At 42.6% G+C, this 13,352-nt stretch overlaps 1 protein-coding gene across 3 annotated transcripts in view; it reads right to left on the reverse strand.

The window, feature by feature from the left end:
• The window catches only part of CSMD1 (CUB and Sushi multiple domains 1), a 2,014,336-nt gene that overhangs the window by 397,163 nt on the left and 1,603,821 nt on the right, over nucleotides 1-13,352 (reverse strand). The gene's annotated exons all lie outside the window — the stretch shown is intronic.

Here is a 13,352-nt window from a genome sequence, read left to right on the forward strand (position 1 = left end):
GAACAAGTTCCTTTTTGCTGGTTGAGACACAGCTTTTGTTAAAAGTTTCAAAAGGATGTTCATGCCATCCAATATTTAATTACAAAACCCTGGGGAAAAAAACGTGATTTAACTTGAGAGAAAGGTACTTAATTTATTGACTTTTAAGGGAGACGAATGGCCACGCAGATGCGCTGGCAACGGGAGTGGTGGGCTTTATAGGTACGTGTTCCTGGCCCAGGCGCCTCCTACCTACTGTCCAGGATTGCTGCAATGCAAATGTAAAGACCAAGTGTGTTTGAATCGATCCACTTTTAAATGTAAAGAATACAAGTAAGATTGTTCATTCACTGCTGCATATTTAAATCAGTAAATCCATTTGAATATTCTTTCCCTTAATCTTAAAACCCATTTATGAAACAAAATGGATACACTAATGGTCTTCAGCCAGGAAGAAACTACATTGAGTCAAGCCCCTTTGCCTTAAAACAGGACGGACACAAATGCACCAAAACCATCCATATATTTCAACATTTGCTCTGTCTTAAATGCTAACCACATAGAACGTATTAAGTAAAATGCTTCTTGTGGATTCATATAAAAAATGTTTTGAGGGCCAGCTATGTGTTAGACTGTGTTCTACATAATGAGGTTACTGAACAAACAAGACACAATTCTCCCACTCGTGGTGCTCACATTGTATGAAGGGAACAATAAAATTCTTTAAATGTATATGATTTCCGGTCACCATAGGTGGTTTGAAGCAAAATGAAGATGTTCAAAGGTTTACAGAATAATGGATGAGGGAGGAAACAGAAAGTATAACTCAGCCCTGAAGGAAATGTGAAATCATCCCCTTCTCCAGAGACACCAGCCCAGTGTGGTTGGAGCTCCCGGGTGGAGGGGAAGCAAGGGGTCCCTTCTGAGCGGCCTGTCAGGTTTTTGTGCAAAGTGGTGTGGAAGGAGGCATGGCAGGCTTTCACCATGAGACACAGTGTGGTGTGAATACAAGTGTAAAAGATCACTCCGCAGCACTGGTGAGTGGGGGGAGGGAGAGAAGTGAGCTTCAACAGACACAAGATGGCTTCCATGCACACACCGAAAATGCATCCCTTGGTCAACCTGCTAAAATTCTTCATGGTCTTACTCTATTATTTTGCAGTGACTGAGCACAATTCAGCACTTAGGTTTCATTAGTCATCTAACCACTTGCTGATCAAATTCACAATTTTGAGGATGTTTGTAGAGTGGCTCAGGGCTGACTTTTTTGATGGTGTGGGGAATGGACACATGCCCAGAGAATGACCCACGGTGGCTGATTCTACTTGAGATGAGAAACTTTTCTTCTGAGTGTTCAGCAGTATCAGAGAAGTGAAATCAACCAGTGACATCACAATGGCATCAAGATTTTCAATAGATGGGTATTGTCACATCTGCTCTCTTAGGCAGATAGCAAAGAAACAAAACCAGGTGTTGGGTAACAGGTCCAGTGCGCTCTGCTAACCCGATAGGCTATCAAATGAAGAAGGCAATCCTTATGCTAATGATTCCAGAAGAACAAAAGTGTTCCTGCACGTAACACAAGCTAAAGAACGCACCAGAGAACATGTTTACTTAAGGATAGACCTTGGAGTTCAAGTTGATGGCCTTTGTTTGAACAGATCTAGAAGTGGATTTGCTTGAATTTAATACTTGGGATGCCTTGAACCAAGTTTTATGTTTTCCCCACTTAAAAAAGGCAATTCACATCAATGGTTTCTAACAGAAAAGAGATTGCATGTGGCATGGCCTCCCAGCTGGGTAGGGGGCTGGGTACTCCACATTTCTGGCAATGAACACAGCGCTGAGTTCAGGAGTCAGGAAGCTAGACTTGGTGTTGAGCCTCCTGGCCTTCGTCTGGCCACCATGAGCAATTTAGTCTTTCCAAGTCTCATTTATACATCCTCAGCAACCACTTCCTACCTCTAAGGACAGCTGAGGGACTTAAGTAGTTCACGTACAGGACCCCACATACAGGGCTCAAAATATTAGCCATTACTATGATTGTTAGTAAGCCTTAGACTTCTAGAAGTTTGTTCTGCCTCCATGATGCTAAAATTCATAATGTCTTCTTACAAGGAAATCAACTACGGCATGTGGGATGATACCATTTTCTACGTTAACTGAGTCTGAGAACTCCTGACTACAAAGTGCTCAGACATAAAATGTCTGTCGTTTGACCCACAATGTGGATGTGGATGACGACAAATCTGCCCCTCATGCTGAGAGCCAAGAGAATGCTGTTTCCACCAATGATGTTGATGTCCACGCATCCAGATGCGAGGGCACAGCTGGCCTGGAGCACAACCTGCTATCCATCCAACACACCTATCATTAGGTGCTCCACATCGACTGTGACCAGCAATCAGGCAGCACGGGGTCTGGTATCAGCACGTGTGTGCAAGCCAATCTCAGCCTCCAGCCACAGGAATTATCAAATTTTGCTATCAACTGAATGTCTGAGATGATGAGTCAGAGATATCAGAGATGACTCAGAGATGACCTTGAGATTCTGTTTTTTAATAAATACTGGAATTTGCTATCAATTGAAAGATTGAAGCCCCTAGAGACAGGGAAAAAAAAAAAAGTTGGTCAAAATATCTTCCAAATTATCAATCTAGAAATGGGATTTGATAATTAGGGCCTAAAGAAAACACCCAGTTGTGATTATATCCTCCCTGCCCATCTAGTACTGTCCATTCAGCGGGAAGAGCCGTTTAACAGTCTGAGGGCTCCGTAATGTTCCTATTGATACGCTTTTCTTTTTCTTTGACAGTGACCTTTAAAAGTACTAAATAACATTATTTCATTATCAATTATCATAGTAATTAATTCTGAATTTTATGAACTGTTTATTTTTGAATGACAAAAATTGATCTAAAACATTTATAGTAAGTACATTGACATTGCATATTTACCATTCATCTCTAATACATTTTATTTTTATTAGATATATTATGCCTGTAAATGATTACATAATAAACGAGTAATTAGATCCACGATGTGCTCTTTTGATGTACCGAGCATTTTTGTTTTCAGCAGCCTATCGTATTAGATGACAGAGAGCAAATAGCGAGACTGACCAGGCAGCCTGGTCAGGAGAATTTCAGGCATGCTCGTGTGGTCTTTCTGGAGAGAATAAAATGTTTCCATAAATGGGATATCACTTTGGACTAGATACTGGAAAAGAGAGGGGTGCAACCAGACTAACATAGAAAACCGGGAGGTACATTTCTGAGAAAGATCACGAGAAAGAGTAAGATGAATGATGTAATCTTGTGAGTGATTTGGCAAGTTTTGATCTACAAAAGGCAATCGTGTTCAATCCAGTACAAGCCTCTCAAACCATGGAACCGGGGCTGCTCTCCAACACTCACCTGAGGTGTGGTGCAGACCTAATGCAGACCTGGCTGATTATTCCTCTTGTACCGTCTTTGCCCCTGTCATGACCCCAGCACAGGGCAGCAGTAGCCCAGACACATGAACACATGTTTTAGTCATAACTAAGTTCCCTTGGCTTCCTTTGCCTAACGAAGTGTCTTGGCTTTGTGTCCCTTATCAAACGCTATTCATACAACTTTCTGACATATTGGGGCCTCAGTGGTTTTGGCTCTCACTTCTGAATGTTCTCCTCAGTATTCTAGGGGATGTCCTGTCTTCTTCCAGCATCACACAAGAGCGCACCTGTAGGTAGACCTGTTAGGTGCCTGCATGTCATAAAAGACCAAGTAGCACACAACGGCATGTTTTCCAAATACTTTACATGTCTTTAACCTAAATTTCTCCCACTCCATGAAGGGTTCTTGTACTCAAGCCAAAGACTGCTCAATAGTCCATGATCTCTCATGCTCCCAAGCTTTTTCTGTTCTGGTCCCTCCCACCCCCATCGAAGATACCACCTTTTCTGTCAAGGCACCCCCTTCACTAAAGCCCCTTCCGATTCCCATGGCCCACATTTTGCTTCCTATTCCAGAAATGACAGGTCGCTTTTTTGTAGAGGTTTCAGAAGGAATCCAGTCAGGACTGATTTTAGTTGTGAACCTGTCTCCCTACCCCATGGCACTGTAAACTTTTCCAGAGTGATGACTAATCCATATCTTTCTTTGTATTTGCTAGTACTAAAAATAGTGTCTGAAATAAAGTGGATGGTTGGTATTGTTTTGTTCTTTAAAGGAACTTCTGAAATGTCTGACCAGGCTTACATACAGTTCCCAGCTATAACACAAGCTGCTGATTTTTTTTTTTTTTCCCTGCAAAGAGTTACTAGCCTTTGCCCAATTTTTCAGTCTGTGACTAATATTTTTGAGCACAGTACATCAACTGTTCTAACTGGACGGTCTAAGAAGAAAAAGAACAGACCAAGTCACTGGTCTTCTGAAGTTTGTAGCTTAGGACAGTCAGCAGAAAATAAACCAGTAATATAAAATATATCAGATAGTGATAACTTCACTGAAGAAAGAGAAAGCAGGGTAAGAGGGAATGCAGAGGGAAGGGTTCTCTGCTTCAGGTGAGACATCCAGCGATGGTCTCTGAAATTCACATTTGAGCCGAGATGAGAAGGGAGGGAGGGCATGCCCAGGAGCATAAGAAAGCAGAATGCTCCGCACAGAGTGAGCAGATCTAAGACAAGGGGATGAGGGACAGATCCACGTGGCAGGGCGGACCCACAGCTAGAAACAAAGTGTGATTACAGTCTGGTGATAAAGGAGGAGATAAGCAAAACAGAAAAACAATGAGGGGGTCAAGGACCAGGCAATGCAAACTTCTAGACCTTGACTAGGACACTGTTCTTTCATTGTACTGTATTATGATGATGCTGTAAGAGCTAGAGAAACCACACAAGACGAGTAATTGTTTCTCAGTCTATTGTGAAATTGCCAAGAACGCTAATCCCAAATTATCATGAAGGTTTTAACCTCTATCAACCTATGTGTATATACTTGGTGGGCAACATGTGTTACAGGAAAGGGAGCTGCCCAGAGAATTCAGGTTCAAGTCACAGATCTTTCATTCCATATTCATGGGAACTTGGATCCCTTATCCTCTTTGATACTCTCCCAAAACTATTTGTGGAGCACATCCTATGTGCCAAGGTAACAGGACCAAGAATAATTAATGATCTTCAAGAGGTCTCTAATCTAGTCCTTTGAGCAGACTGATGGGGGAGCATCACAGCACTCTTGGTGAGATGTCTGTCATTGTGAAGACATTCTGAAGTTAGTACTATGAATCAAATCTCTTTAAAATAAAAACAAGCAGCCAGAAGGAAACTGTACTCTGAAATTTTACATGTTTTGTGGTCAGCCCTGCCTGTTTACCTTGTAGGTCATGCAAAAGAAAGGTCGTGTTGGAGCCAGAGCAGTGATGATCACACTGCTGGGTCCGGAGACTGGGTCCAGAGCAACTCGGCCAAGAGCAGAACCCAGAGGAGCTGCCGGAACTCAGGGACAGCCAGACTCAGGGACCGCCACCATCCCTTCGGCCATAATGAGATGTTCCTCAGGACACATTCTCCTTTGCAGTGTTTATTTCCACCATCTTACCCAACACTCAGCATTACTGGCCCATGGTTTCAAAATGAAACAAGTCCAAAAAGAAGAGAAAAAGCCCTTACCTTTCGAACTTCGGCAAGGCTGCTCCTTACAGCACTACCTATACATTATCACCATAGAAGGCAGGATCTGAGAATTATAATGACGCTCTGAACTATTTTTTCTTGTAACTAGGAAAGTTGACTTTCCTAATTGAGCTTTGAGCTTGACACATGAACTACTGCATTTTTTTTAATTTTATTTTTTATAAACATATAATATATTTTTATCCCCAGGGGTACAGGTCTGTGACTCGCCAGGTTTACACACTTCACAGCGCTCAGAACTACTGCATTTTAAAGGAAGGAGGCATTCTTAATTCTAGCAAGGTTTTGAATGGGCCCCTCTTTTGCTTTGGCCTCTGCATTCTGATTGCCTACAGTCTGTGGTTCCCAGACTTGCCTACAGGTCAGCATCACAGAGACCCCTCCCAGTCACAAGTCCTAGTGTTTCCCGGGGAAGCCTTCACCTTCCCAGGTGAAGGTCCTGCCTGGGGAAGCAGAGCAGCTGCCCAGCAGGACAGGAGGCGTTTCCTACTTGGGGGAAAAGGACGAGAGGCTGCGGTTTTCAGGAGGAAATACAGGATTCCACTTAGCAGCAGCACCTCGTGGGGGGACCATTTCAGGGAACGGCGGGGAGGGGGACAGTAGGCAGCCAGAATCTCACCCTTCCTCTCTCAAGCAGCACGCCTTTTCCTGCCTTGCGCACGTCAGTGCAGATACAGAAAGTCCAAAAAAAAAAAAGACTGAGTTAGACTAACCTCTGCTAATACATATTTCATAAATAAGCACATAGCATGTGTGCTGTTAAAGGGGAAACTGGAGTCCTTTCCTGATAATGGTCCTTAGGTTGGACTAAAGCAAAGATTTATGCATAAAGAGAAACACCAAAGTGGGCGTATTATATTTATCTATTTTAAAAAATCACATGGAACTGATCCAACGTGTGCAATAAATCTACCCATAAATTAGACCCACACACAAAAACTGCTAAGTCATCTTGCAAGCCAAAATATTCTCTTTCTCATAGGTCAGAATAAAAGTGCCACTAAGTATTGTGAATTTCTTTTTTTTTTTTTTTTTTTTTGGATTGCCTTTGGCTGCTAGGAACAAAGAGGGTCAATGAACACCGACTGAAATTAATGAGGTATTTTATTTTCCTCATGTACCCAGAGGTTGGAAGTGCAGAGATGCAGATGGGTTGACCCACACACTCCCTTGCCACTTGCCACCCCCGGACATGCTGGCTGACATTTTTAGGGTACAAAGTGGCTGTTGGGTCTCAAGGCGGGAGGAAGTGGAGAGTCAAGGTTTCCCCCAAGGGCAGGTTTTCTCTTTTAAAGACAAAAACCAAACCAAGACAAGAAAAACAAGAAAAACAATCAAACAAACAAACAAAAGCAAAAACCAAGGTCATATCTAATGATTTCTACTCATTCCTCTGTGTCTGGCAGGTCACCTCCCCATTCTTTTTTTGTTTGTTTGTTTTGTTTTGTTTTATTTATTTGACAGAGAGAAATCACAAACAGAGAGGCAGGCAGAGAGAGAGAGAGAGAGAGGGAAGCAGGCTCCATGCTGAGCAGAGAGCCCGACGCGGGACTCGATCCCAGGACCGTAAGATCATGACCCGAGCCGAAGGCAGCGGCTTAACCCACTGAGCCACGCAGGTGCCCTCACCTCCCCATTCTTATGTGAAAGAGCCAGGAAATGTGATAGGAGACTCCATCGTGAAGAAAAACAAGGGAAAATTGTTCCATTTCTCTTAATAAACGGTACTTGCTTAAACAATCCACAACATCTTCCACAAAATGTTAGCAAAACTAAAAACTGAAATTAATTCCTACCAAAATTATCATCTCAATGGGAAAAAAAAATCACCTCGCAAACATCAAGCCATTTTTAATATGTTTGGCACTTTTCACCAGGACAGTGTTTAAATATTTTGTTAGCTTGTGTTTAGTTTTCAGGAAAAAGAAATAGAAATATGTTTTAAAAATAATTTTGGGAATACTTGGGGAGATAATAATTAAGGCAAATAAAAGTAAAAGTAAAAGTAAAACCACATGATAGTTGACTCTCTCTGCTTGACTTACTTCACTCAGCATCATCTCTTCCAGTCCCACCCATATTGCTACAAAAGTTGGGTGTTCATCCTTTCTGATGGCTGAGTAATATTCCATTCTGTATATGGACCACATCTTTATCCATTCATCTGTTGAAGGACATCTCAGCTCCTTCCACAGTTTGGCTGTTGTGGACATTGCTCATTGCTATGAACACTGGGGTGCAGGTGTCCCTTCTTTTCACTCCATCTGTATCTTTGGGGTAAATACCCAGTAGTGCAATTGCAGGGTCATAGGGACTCTCTATTTTTAACTTTTTGAGGAATCTCCACACTGTTTTCCAAAGTGGCTGCACCAACATGCATTCCCACCAACAGTATAAGAGGCTTCCCCTTTCTCCACAACCTCTCCAATATTTGTTATTTCTTACCTTGCCCATTTTGGAGCACTGGGTCTTATAGGCAAACAACAAATCATGGATCACTACTTTAAATACTAATGATGTAAGGTACGATGACTAACATAATGATAAAAAAAATAAGAGTGGACTCTAAAAGAAAGTAAATGTGAGTATGTCTAAAATGATTTTTACATAGGGAGAAAAATGACAAATTAGGTAAAAGAAAAATAAGAAAATGCAATAGGATATAATGAATCAAAATCATTTGGGTCCTTCCTAATTCTTTCTTCATTCTGCCATAGAAATCAAGGAGATCCAAGGCTTTTGTTGGAGTAGGTGGCAATTTACAGGTACATTTTAACTGGCTAACTTCCAATTGATTTGTAATTTCATGGGCTTGAAAGCACATTTGGATGGCTGGCCATAAAGAAGAGAAAGAGGTGCATATTCAAGGGGGAAAAAGCAATTTTAATTTTAGAAACTAGGGAATAGGCTTAATAAATTACTTGCCCTGTTATCAACTTTTTCCTAAGGAGATTAGCTGTACCAACGAAAGGCATCATTTTTCATAGCATTCCACACGCTTAGAGCTGGCAGCCCTAGAATATAAACTCACTAATTCTTCCAAGTGTGTTTCCCAGCCAGTTTTTCTCAGAGATAGGAAGTCACCCTTGTTAGAGATAAATGCCCTGTATCCGCTTTACTAAGATAGATATGGAATGGTTACCTCCTGCACTAAATACGGCCAAATATTACTTCCTATAGAATTATAGAATACCAAAGATGAACACCCAATGTTTATTACATCTACTGAGATAAATAACTTGGGCTTAGCTTACAAAGATTATTTTGTGATTGAAATGGGCATTTAGCTATGAATAATTTAAACATTTTCCAGGCCAATTTTTTTTCAACTTTGCTCTACAATTAGGCACAACATTTGGGCACTTGATTATCCAATCATCCATGCATGAGAGCAGACCCAAAATTGCTTCTCCTAAGAATCTTGGCATGGCCCACGGGTATTTCATTAGGTCATCCCTTCAGAGTTGGCATATCATCTGCCCAGGCATGTGTTCTTGTTAGATGTTTCATCTTATAAGATAATGTCATTTTATGCAAGCATATGGCTCTGGCCTGAGTTGGCTACACAGGATATCTGCTTAGCAAGTAATTATCTGGGAACACAATACCGAATTAAATGCTTATCAATAATTATTCAGAGTCATTATAGAATGCATTATGACCCCCACCCCCACCCCATAATTCATGTTGAAGCCCTCATCCTGAATGTGACTGTATTTGGAGGTCGGGTTTGGAAGGTAGGAAGGAAGGAAGCTGAAATGAGGTCATCATGGTAGGGCTTTCATTCAATAAGACTTGTGTCCTTCTAAGAAGAGGAAGGGAGAGTAGGGGCAGGCACACACAAGAGAGAGAGCCGTAGGAAGACACAGGCAGAAGACTGCTATCTGTAAACCAGGGAGAGAGGTCTCCGGAGAAATCAAACCTGCTGGCACTTTGGTCTTGGACTTGTAGCCTCCAGGACTCTCAAGGAATAAATGTAAACTCCCTGATGAGTGGCACTCTGTCATGGCAGCCCAGGCAAGCTAATATAAGGGCATGAATAAAAGAAACAATATTTATAGATTTGTGATGCCCATGATGTCAACTGATTGTAGAAGTCATGAGCCTTTCACTTGGTTGGGATCAGGTTGCTTTTATGGTCTCTGGCAAAGTTTTTCCAGCTGACTTTTGTCTTCGGAATTATGCCACCAGCGGATCCTGAGAATTGTCAAAAGGGAGAAGCTACGACTGTAGCTTCCTTCCTGTTCATAAATATTTCCTTAAAAATATTTATTTCATAAAGACTCCTGACAGTATTGTTTATATTTCAGTGAAAAATTATTTCTATGAAACCCAAAGGAAAATTATTCTCTGATTTTGGTAGTATACGATTCTTGGGGCACTGGTTTGTGCTAAGTCCATCAACTTTCTGACTATATGAGGACAAGAATGGAAGGATAGAAGCCTGGGGGTCTAATCTTGGGTTAGGTATTGTTGGAGTTGGATGGGAAGGAGGAGTAGTGAGCACACAAGGAGATGACAATGGAGCTTCTGGAAACTTCTGGTGATAACAAGTCCTTCCTCAGGAACATGGGAGAGGGGCCAATGTGCTCGTTGTTAGGCAAGTTGTTGTAGCTAATGCTTCCTGCTGCTCCGTGTAGGACCCAGACTTGATCCTTTCCTTCCCTAGCTTTTAAGACAGGGAAAGTTTCCTGGACCAGCAGTTTGTCACAGGAGGGTATGGGAAGACGTCTGGATCAGGCTGGGTGAAAATTGCCTGTGTTTTTGTCTGTTGTCAACAACTCACCAACGTTCATCCCTAGGGTCAGGAACATTAGTCCCAGGAAAGCTGAGGTGGACGGTTTACGGTGTTACTGCACACCATGGCCAAGTCCATCCTGATGGCAGAGATGGGCGCTGTGTCCCCGTGGAGCCTGCTGGAGCGGGGTCTGTCACAGCGTCAGGAAGTCCACAGCCACAGGAGGCTGCCGTGCTTGCTGATGGAGGCAGCCTCACAAAGCATCACACTGACGAGGATGGCACACGTGCATGTTTTCTCCTTCTGAATTCTCTGGTTCTTCAACCTATCCTGTCACTTAGGGAGTCTCCTGAGGTCCACCCAAATGTCCTGACTGTCTGCCCTGGAGAGTGGTCATCAGCCTGCCCTTGTGTGTGCCATCTCCTCTGGAGAGAAAAGGAGAGATCTGCACCCACTCCCCGCCAGCCCTGCACTTCCTACTGCCTGCGTGTCCCCACTGTCAGCGCACCCCGTCCTTCCAGGGACTGCTGAGACCCGGGCCCTCAGAGACGGACACTCCAACCGCTCCTTCACACTTCCTCAGGGTCAGGGTCATAGAGGAACAGTGAGCAGAGAGATACTAACTTCGTCAGTAATTAGAATTGTGCCCTCTTCTTTTCATGCATTGTGAAGAATTCACTTCGGGGTTTAAGAAATTCCAGTAAAACCTGTATTATTAAAATTTTGTTATTGCTTTTATCAAGAGCAGCATGTCCTGAAAACATTTATAATAAAGGCATTCTAAACATTCGATTTATTTACTACAACTATCTCTGATGCGATGGACATGTTTCCTTCCGCATGCTTCCAGATGACTGTGTGGTTCTCGAAGATCCGGAAGAACAGTGTAAGGGATCAGCAAGAGTTCTTTAGCTTTGAAATAAGGAAAGCCTAAAACCACGTGTAAGTACATGATCTTCACTAATTTTTATTTCAGCTGTAGCAGAAGCCAGCTTTAAAACACTAAGTACATTATTTAATCTTATTGAGAAACAAAGGTGATAGGATTGGATAATCGTTAATGTCCCTTCTGCTTTTATATTTTTGTAACATTCTGAAGTCTTAAATTTAGAATTTAGCAAAAAATATGAACCATAGATCTTGGCTTTTCCATGATCAATAAATTTTACTGAAAACATTGTTTTAGGACCACCTCGAAGAACGTACACTGTCCCTTGATGGGTATCAGCCCACCTCCCAGACCCCGAAGACCCCACACAAAGCTGCGTCTGCGATGTCAGCTGCACTCCCACGTGTTCCAGGAATCATTGCCCGTGACTGTCCATGCCCCGCCATCACCGCTGCCCTTTGAAGGATCTCACTGCTGCCCACTCTGGCTCTTCATTCCACGTTCCATGCTGCAGCCAAAATAATGTTCCTACACCTCAGAGCTGGTGATGGCCACCTTCGTTTGAAATGCCTCTGGCCATCTCCATCGTTAATCCAAATTCTTCTTGTTTATGTAGGAAGCCAGGCATGATCCCGACACTGCTAACACCTCTGGGTCATCTTTCCTCATGCCCCTCCTTGCAATCCACCGTCCAGGCTACACGTTCTTTCCATAACTGATGGCACCTCTTCTCCTCAGCCTTCCTTACCTGCTGCAAACATGGTGCCACCTGCCTTTGCTGCCTTTGTTCCATTCACTGGTGATAGTCCCCTTTCAATGGCACTTGAGCTGGGATGGCATGCATCCCAGGCTCTGCCTGCATCGCTCTTCCCCACTGTACCACTTGTGATTCTGCATTTCATTTCTCTCCCGTGCTCTCCTGTAAGCTCCGGGAGAGCCTATCGTAGGGACTCGTAAAACTCCGGTAGTGATTCAAATGACCAATGCACAGTAGATGCTCTTCAGAATTATTTTGTTTATTTAACTTTATTTTTGATTAATTAAAGATTTTATTTTGAAGTAATCTCTACACCCAGCAAGAAACTCAGACTTACAACCCTGGGATCGAGAGTCACCCGCTCTACTGACGGAGCCAGCGGGGGGACCCTCTTCAAAATTATTTTTAATGAATGCCCCAGAAGTTGATATTTACACAAGGTTTTATAATCTGTACTTGCTCCTCTCCACATTTCGAATGCTCTTGCACACTCATGAAACACTTTCCAGCTACTGACTGACCTAGGATCCAGGATGGGGTGGGTAGGTTTAGAAAAAGTATATCTTTTATTATGCGGGAAGACAAAATAATTTTGTAATAAAAACAGTAATGAGATATTTTATGAATATGTTTATAAGAAGAATGTTAGTAACCCCTGGAGAATTTTATGACATGTAATCACTGTTAGCCCTTGTCCTGGATTGAGAGAAAATGAAGAAATACTCAAGTAATAGATGAAAAATAAAAATACTGTTCTTTTTCTTTTTCTTTTCTTTTTTTTTTTTCTTTACTTATAAAATGCATCTACTTTATTTGGAAACGTATCGCCATGTGTTCATGATAATTGCGTAGATAAAATACTACACTGCCAAACAAGAATTTGGGTTGAATGCAGCAAGTCTAGACAGTCACAGTGATCGGCCGCCAGCACCGAGGGCTCCTCACACTCACGAGCCCTTTGAAAACTAAGTGCCCTTCAGATGTGCTACAGACGTCAGCACCTATTAAGCATGTAAACGCGTCACTCACACAAGATGCACTACAGGGAGGGCAGGAGCGGGAAAGCACCCCTGGAGGTCTAGGACACGCAGTGGGAACCAGGATGGGTTTCTAAACATGCACGTGCGGATGCATTTGCTGGATGCCCAAACTCCAACAGGGGCTGGAAAGAAGGCAGGAAAGACTAAGTACAATTATCCTAACACAGTCTGCATACCTGCATGGCTTGTTTTATACAACCCCTGCGGGTTGTCATGGGGGTTATACTGGAGAATGCCCAGAGAAGCCACCATTTCTTCAAAATCTGCGGCCC

This window comes from Lutra lutra, chromosome 2 (genome assembly GCF_902655055.1).
Source record: "Lutra lutra chromosome 2, mLutLut1.2, whole genome shotgun sequence".
NCBI classification, from domain to species: domain Eukaryota; kingdom Metazoa; phylum Chordata; class Mammalia; order Carnivora; family Mustelidae; genus Lutra; species Lutra lutra.